Here is an 8538-nt window from a genome sequence, read left to right as displayed (position 1 = left end):
TAATAAAGTGTCCCTCCTACCTTGTAATCCAACTTTACTTGTTAGGATTTCAATATGAGAAGGCCAAAAAACACCTTGTTGATATCCTTTCATAACAGAACGAATCTGACAAACCTTCAGCATATCCTAGAAGGTTAACCATCTAGTTTTCCTTGGACCCGCAGAAATAACAACCTTTCTTCTTCCCCTAGTTGAAGGTCATACCACGCATTCAGTACTACTCCTATGGTTGCATCCGAATTTCCTCAATCTACAAGTACAAAATTAAATTCTTTCATATGCAAAGAAGTACTCATGCTCTGGCAAATGCAATAACTCGACCAGCCAATTTTCAAACTAAGATAAATGGGCAAATTTCAAAGACAAAACCTTTCTGCGACACATATCTTCAATATTAAAGCACTCATCTTTAAACCATATGCAAAAAAGTCTATTCTCAACACAACAACTGTTGATTTCCATGTAAAAATTAATGAGAAAAAACACAAAACTTCACTGCAGTTAAACTGGCAGTGGAACCTTAGATTGATGGCAGCGACATTTGTAACTGAAGCCTAAGAAATGTAGTTGGAGAAAAACTGAAATCGACGAAGAACGACGACGATGGCGAACCCTCAGTAGTACAAAGATGCTCGACGGTGACGCCTGAGTAGAGATGGAGAAGCACGATAGCAAACCCTAGCACGACTCATGAAGACGAGCTATGACCCATGAAGGAACCCAACATTAAAAACCAAGTGTGTGTACTGTAGCAATGGCGGCGGGTGGCGTGACGGCGAACAAGATGAAGGGGTGGACGGCGTAAGGATGGATTGCGTGAAGGCTGGCAGCGATGGGCCAAGTCATGATTGGCGGCTGGGATTAGGGTTAGGGTTTGGAGAGGGTGAGGTCATGACGAGTAAATAAAGTGGTTATTGTAATCGTGGTTTCTTCTCTTTATAGTATGAGCTTTCCTCTGTAATGTATTGAGAAAATATTATAAAGCTTTTTTCTTTCAAACTCTCTGAAACTCAATTTGGTATCAAAGCATTTCAACTATGGTTGAACCATCCCAAAATCCTTCTTCTTCTGATATACCTATAGGCAGACACTATTCGAAATCAAAACATGTAAGGGAGGGAGATTCAATTTTTAACTCTTGGCTTTTGAACAAAGACAGAAATGTTTTCAGGCTTTTAAAAATGCTACTACACTTCCTATTTCTCTTGCATTTCTCAACCTTGCCACCACTGACAAACTCTCACCCACAAACTACCAATCAATCACCTTATCACCCCAACAATCGTGGAAAATTTTCGTGGCAAAGGTAGACACTCATTTTATCCAAACCAAACTAATCATCCCATTTGTCAAATATATGGTAAAATGGGTCATACTACTACTGTTTGTTACCGTCGGTATGACAAACTGACTCCCTACCACCACTCATTAATCACCCAACCTCTTTTGTGAATAATGCAGCAACTTCTAGCCTATCTTGAAATTCTGGCTCATCGGTCTTGGTACTTTGATAGCGATTCTAGGAACCATGTGACCTCTAATCTTGGCCAACTATCCATCTTAGGTATGTACTATGGTTCTCAACATATTATGGTTGAAGATGGGAACAAGTTACCAATTTCTCATATTGGTATCACTTCTCTTAAATCTCCATATGGTTCACTAATTCTCAATAATGGGTTTCTTGTTCCTCGTATGAAAAGGAACCTTTTTAGCATATCCAAATTAACAAAGGATAATTTAGTGATTATTGAATAATATGACATGTTTTGTTTTGTTAAGGAAAAGAAGCCCAAGGGAGTGGTTACAAGGAATGCTTGAAAATGGTCTCTGCAAAGTTTAGACTCATTTTGGACACCTCACCATGCAAGCTGGATGTCAAGAAGCAAATAAGCATCCCCATTTGTTTTAAGGACAACACCTCATGAAATAATTTGAAGTCTTCTACTTGTTCTGCTTTTGTAACTTATTATGGATTTATGGCACCAAAGATTGGGCCATCCCTCCCCTCGTATTTTACATCAAATTCTGAAACAATATACTAATCCTACCAAAATCTATGATAAAATAGCCTTTTGTGAGGCTTGTAAATTTGGAAAACCTCACAAACTGTAACGACCCAGAATTTCCCCTACACTTCTAAGTCACGTTAACTACCCAACTGATTAAACTTAACCCCAAACGCATGATGCCAACTCCCTATGCAACAATTATATAAAATCAAGTTTCACCTCTGGTCAATTCAACAATAAATCAATTTCATAGAATATCATTCAACAACATCCGTGGACAACCTCACGGGGTAATTTTATTATTCAAACTAGGCAAAACTCAATGAATGGTAGAGAACTAAGATAGACACCTATCCTGAAATAAAGTCAATACCAAGTGGGAACCTCTCAAATTATTCAAACACGAACAAATAGTTTATTGACCATAACATAAGGTCTTAATTAATAACTTAAGCTAAGCAAGAATGACTAAGCAGCCTATGGTCCTCGCTCGTCATGCCTCTTCCGTCTCATCACCATGGTCGCCCACGAGTCCTTCACCTGAAACAATCATTGTAGAGGGGGGGGGTGAGTATATAAAATATACTTCGTAAGTAGCCCTCACCAACAACACACACACATCATGCTCAATTAAATCATGAAACATTCATAGTCATGCCTTTCATCACATCATGCATTCAAATATAGACACATCCCATAAAATTTGGTGACAACCACAACCAGGAACACGTTAACTACCAACCTCTAGTCTCCCTAACATCTCAAGTACATCTACGCTTATCACAGCTATCCTAGCCTTCCACAGTTAACTCCTTCGAGTAGAGTCGGCCCCTGACCATTTTTACCCAGAGCTCCGACACTGCTGCATCAGCCCTCGACCATTTTTACTCGAGGCTCCGATGACTTCACCCTCTATTGGCCCTTGACCATTTTTACCCAAGGCGCCAATAGCCTTCCTTCCAAAGGACTCCTCGTATCGACCCTCGACTGTGTTTACCCGAGGCCTCGATACTCAATTAGTGACGTATCAGCCCCCGACCATTTATACCCGAGGCCCTGACACTCATTCATTCATTTCCTCCAAGAATCCAACTCTCACCAGAGTCTTACTATATACTTTCTTAAGCCATTACCCCTGCATCTTTCAACTCACAAATACAATTCAGCATGCTTTCACAACATAAACAACATTCTAATAATGAAATAATAAACCAATCATGCTCTCACAATATAACTTTTCTTAACAACGGCTCCACAACGAGTTTCGTTGCAACAAAGCATAACTAAACAAATTTTAAACCATTGAAGTCTGACACAGTTCACCCAAAACACTTAATATCCAGCATCAATATTCAATAAGCATTACTACGTATAATAATGCACAAGATACGCTGAACAACTCATGCATATTTAGACAACAAACATTTCCACAGCAATACTCAGCAGTTTAGCAAAGCAGAAACCTCACCATTTTCACCGACATATATCCAACACTACTCCAAGTATACCGATTAACACAACGAGAGTTATTTAGCACAATGACGTAACAAAATTAATATTAAACGCCACAAAACCAGCACATTAGAGACCATTTAACATACATTAACGCACGCACACGCCCCTTGTCTACTTACTCACAACCGCGCCCTTAAGTTTTGCGTCGACCTCACACCTAAGCACTAAAATAGAAAAATACAGCAAGTTATGTACACTATTTAGCCTTTGAAATCAATTCTAAAAGGGTTCAAATGACTCATTACCACCAAAACCGACTTCGTATAGGTGTGGGTCATCTAGATCTAGCTCGCCAAGGTGTGGGTAGCCTAAATCGAGCTTCGAACGGATGTGGGTCACCGCCAAACGTCCTAAACGCTGCTGTAACGCACAAATCCCGCCGCTGGAATTGCTGTTCGTCGGATCGTAGCAGCAGGTCGTCGAGGTTCGCCGCGGATCTGACCCGTTCGTCGTGCGCCGTCGGTTCGTCGCTGTAACTACCCGTTCGCCGTGCGTCGCCGCGGATCTGACCCGTCGCCGTGTGCCGCCGTGAGGAACGCTGCAGGGAGCGGTGCTAGTTCGTTGCAGACTGCCGGGGAACGCGCCGCCGCTGCTGTAGATCGCCGGGACGTCAGAGAAGTCGCGCCGCCGCCGCTGCTGCTACAGATGCCGCCGCTGCTGCTGCTAGGGGTGTGGTCGCCAGCCGCCGCCGCTGCTGTTTCGAGGAGGCGCCACCGCTTCCGTCGCCGCTGTGAGGTGTGGTTGCCGGTGAACAAGAAGAAGAAGAGGGGTGGGTGACGGCTAGGGCAACAAGGGATGAGAGAAGAAGAAGATGAAGTTTTGTTTTCTTTTTCCTCTTTTCCTTTGTTTTAAAACCAACTTAACCCAATAAAGGCCCAACAAGTCCAAACCCAAGAGAAAAGAAATCTATTCCATCTTAAAACAAGACCCACTACACGAAGTCCGGTAAATATAAATTTAATTGGAGTTTACAGCCCGATAAATATGTATAAATTTAATTAACAATTAATTTAGAAATTAAATGAAAAATCTCCTGATTCGAGACTAACTAACCTGAGGGACTCGGGGCGTTACACAAACTGCCTTTCACTTTGTCTTCATCTCGTGCATACCAATCCCTTGAACTAATTCACAGATTTTTGGGGACCAGCACCCTTAACCTCCAACCTTGGTTATTTTTATTACATTGCTTTCATGGATGATCATAGCCGTCACACGTGGATTTACCTGCTTAAATCAAAAGGTGTAGTTGTTTACACTTTCAAACTATTCAAAATTAAGTTGAAAAATAGTTCAGCCTACCAAGTAAAAAAGGTTCACTGTGATGGTGGAGGTGAATTTCGGCTATTAAACCACTATGTACAAGAAAATGACATTGAAATACATTTATCATGTCCTCACACTTCAGCCTAAAACAGAAGAGTAGAACGCAAACATAGACATCTTGTCGAGATTGGTGTTGCTCTCTTAGCTCAAGCTACTATACCTCTAAAATACTGGTGAGAATCATTTCACACCACTGTTTACTTAATCAACTGCATGCCTACCCCTATTCTCCATCTACAAAACCATTTTACATCCTCTATAACCAAACTCCATATCACAACAAACTTCGCACCTTTAGAAGCATTTGCTACCCCTGACTTCGCCTATAGCAACATAAGTTTGATTTTCACACTGAAAAATGTGTCCTCTTGAGTTGCAATGATCCTCACAAAGGTTACTAGAGTTACTCTTTATTTTATATATTTAATTGATAAATTGTAAATATTTACTTTTCCTTTATTACATAGGAGTTTATAGTTTCCTTTATTATATGTAATTAGAAGTTTATAGTTTTAGTTTCCAGGAAAGTTTCCCACCTATATTTAAAGGTGAATAACATTTTATTTTATATTAAGAAAAACAAAATCTTTTTCTTCTAAAATTGACTTGAAATTGAAGCAGTCAATTAAACCCTAACCCTAAATTAATCCTAAACCTAATTCTAGCTACCCTACTTTCATCGCCTGTCGTTGCTACAGCATCGCCATCCGCTATCACCGTTACCATTACCATTGTTGTCGCCATCGCCATCGCCATCTATCGTAGGATCAGGTCGCAATCACCGTGTGTAGGTCTATTCACTGTTGGGATTCATACATTGTCGTGGTATGTTTGCTGACGCCGTCTTTGTGGGTAGCTATCGGGTGCACGGATCTTTGTGTGTTGGAGTCGAAGCCCGTTATTAGGATTGTCTTTGCCGAATCTTCATGGGTTGTTTTTTAGTTGCCTTCGTTGCTGATTTTTGTCTGTAGCAATCTCATCCAAACGAAGATAGCTGCTGTTGATTGCATCGTGTCAGCAGCAATCATTTGAAGTTTGCTGCTAGCTCACCGGTTCAAAGTTCTGGTTAGGTCTGGTTCAAAGTTTCAGTTCAAAGCTTCGATTTGGTTAAGTTCAAATTTCTAGTTCGGTTCGGTCCAATTTTCTAATTCGATTCGATTTACCTTGCTGGTTCAGTGCAGTTCATACTCAAGTGTGGTTGGATTCCATTTCACAGTGGTCGTTTGCCAATGACACGAGCAGTCCCAAAACACCCACTAGTTCTAGAACGAGTTGCACCGACCACAGGCTCCGACTAGCTATGGAGTCCATGGTCAAACTTCTTCTCAAAACTTAAACCAACAAGCTCTATATGAATTACTAGGAAAAACAATAATCTTTATAAACAACTTTTCTTACACCCATGATATACATTCTATAATAACACATGGGTGTAGATAAAACTTTTTACAAACAATCTACATGTATGTACAAGCAACTCTTGAACTACTCTGTGTGGTAGAAACTGGTCTACTATCTCTTTGAAAGCCAGGTACAACTTAGAGGAAAAACAAATGATAAACAGTGAGCTAGAAAGCTCAGCGAGTGGTAAATTAATAGCGAAATAACCTTGTAAAACTCCTTTCATACACAACTGAAATTTCAAACTCTGTTAAACTTCATAAAACTTCTCCAGCCAAAACTCGATAAAGCTTCATCATAAGAAACTTTTAATAAAACTTTTGGAGCATTTATAAAGTATATTCTTTCAGACATAAAAACGGGCTAGTAAAAGCTCAACACCACATATGCACCCATATTCTAGTCTACTGGCACAGAGTAATCTCAATACGCACAACAGAATATTCTGGTCTACCAGCATAGAGTAATCTCAATACACTTGCCAGAATAATTTTGGTCTACTTGATACGCGACAACCCAAGCGTATTGAGTTACTCGAGCCACAAGCCACTTGAATCCAATTGTATAGATGGTTCAACCTGAAAGGCCAAAGTTAGAGAGATTATCTTTGCAGTCGTTATTTTGAGCAGACAGATGACTCACTATGCTCGAGGCCGGAAACACTCCACAAGTTTGATGACCAATCAAACAAGCATGCTTCGAGGGGGTTCAAATACAAAGGCATAAGTTCAACAACACAAAGGGATGGGTGTGAAAATGGAGGGGTAAGCCTATTTATAGGCCAAGGCCCTTGGCCTTAGAAAAACAAAATTAAAAATAAAATTAAAATTGATAAATTCTTAAAAGTTACTAAACTTGCCTAAGATGAATTTAAAAATTGATAAATCAAAAAGAATAAATCAAAACCAGATCCTACAATATAATCAAGGAAAATAAGAATGATATATTTTCCTTAGAAGTGATGGAGTGGGTAGCAAGGCAAGTTAAGGGCACCCATGAAGTGGTAACATCAAGTGGTGGAGGTGCCCTTGGAGATGTGGTGCACGCGCAAGGAGGTTGGCACTGGGGGCGCGCGCATGGCGGCTGTGTCAATCGGATCCAAATTAGCTTATACTGCATTCAAAATACACCATAATTTCTTTAAATACAAACCAATATCCATTTAACAACTCATGCTCTCTCTTCATTAAAAAGCCACTTTCCTTCTCTTCCATACTACTTTACGAGTGGGATCCAGAAATAACCATTCAATTTCTCTTCCTCCTACTACTATGTAATTGCCCAAATTTCAACAATTTCTTTCTATTTTCATATTTAATTTTAATATACAATTTCTTTTCTCTCTCTCTTCTAACAATAATCCACAAAAACAACTCTCTCTTCTACCCTATCTCTTCCTTTCTTCAACGATGATGGTCCTCTGTTTCTTTTTCTTCCTCCCTAGTGTGAGTCAAAGTCATGTGCAGCAGCTTATTTTTTTTTCTCCTCCTCCCAAATTTCACTTCATCTCTCTTCCTTTTCTCACCTCTAATCCCACCATTACGAACCCAATACTTCCTTCTTAAAATTTCTAAAATTCCTACCATAAACACCTAAGTTATAAGTAGATTGTACCTTCTATATGAAATCAAATATCATAAATTCATCGTACATTCTCATCCATGCCTATGGAAAACTCACAACACCCAAAGAACTCATTGTTTCATAGAACCAACAATTTTATAGTAACAAAAATCCTTTAATTTATGGATTCTCAAGCTTAAATCTCTTGAAACTTACCCAAATTCACTTTCTCAGCACTTTGATTCAAGCTTCTTTAACCTTCTCTGCCCAACTCCGTCTCTTTCTCTCGTTTTCGAACTCAACCATTATTCTTTTTTTTTTCCCTTCATTTCTTTTCTTTTCTTCCCTTTTTCTTTACTTTCCTCTTTTCTCCCCCTTTAAGCCACATGCCAAGTGTATAAACCACCACAGACTTCACACATGCCCCTCCAAGAATTAGCTTCCCAAAATGTAATTTCTTTTCCTTTTTAAGACAAAAAAACCAAAATGACCAAATTGTCCTTACAAAAAGATTCTCAAATTATGAATTTTCTTTTTTTCTTTTCAAGATAAACTAAAAAGACGAAAATGTCCTTACGAAGTATTACCTCCTTTTTTAGAATTTCCTTCTCGAAATTCAGTCACAACAACAAGTAAAACAACTAAGAGTACTGAATATCGATCTGACCTTCACTTTCTTAGACTGTCTTTTCCATTGCACTACTCCACTATAAACCTTAAT

At 39.4% G+C, this 8538-nt stretch overlaps 1 long non-coding RNA gene across 1 annotated transcript; it reads right to left on the bottom strand.

Annotated features, from left to right (window-relative positions):
• Nucleotides 1–2240: 2240 nt before the first annotated feature.
• Nucleotides 2241–8171, bottom strand: LOC148211877 (uncharacterized). Its single transcript, XR_015790267.1, has 3 exons — nt 8034–8171; nt 4581–4754; nt 2241–2552 (listed from the first exon to the last, which is right to left on the bottom strand). It is a non-coding gene; the product is annotated as an uncharacterized LOC148211877 (long non-coding RNA).
• Nucleotides 8172–8538: the final 367 nt, after the last annotated feature.

Source organism: Momordica charantia (assembly GCF_013281855.1).
Source record: "Momordica charantia cultivar OHB3-1 chromosome 4 unlocalized genomic scaffold, Mcharantia_2.0 BLBB01000004.1, whole genome shotgun sequence".
Classification (NCBI taxonomy): domain Eukaryota; kingdom Viridiplantae; phylum Streptophyta; class Magnoliopsida; order Cucurbitales; family Cucurbitaceae; genus Momordica; species Momordica charantia.
Note: the sequence above shows the minus strand (reverse complement) of the source record. Positions and strands in the feature narration are given on the sequence as shown.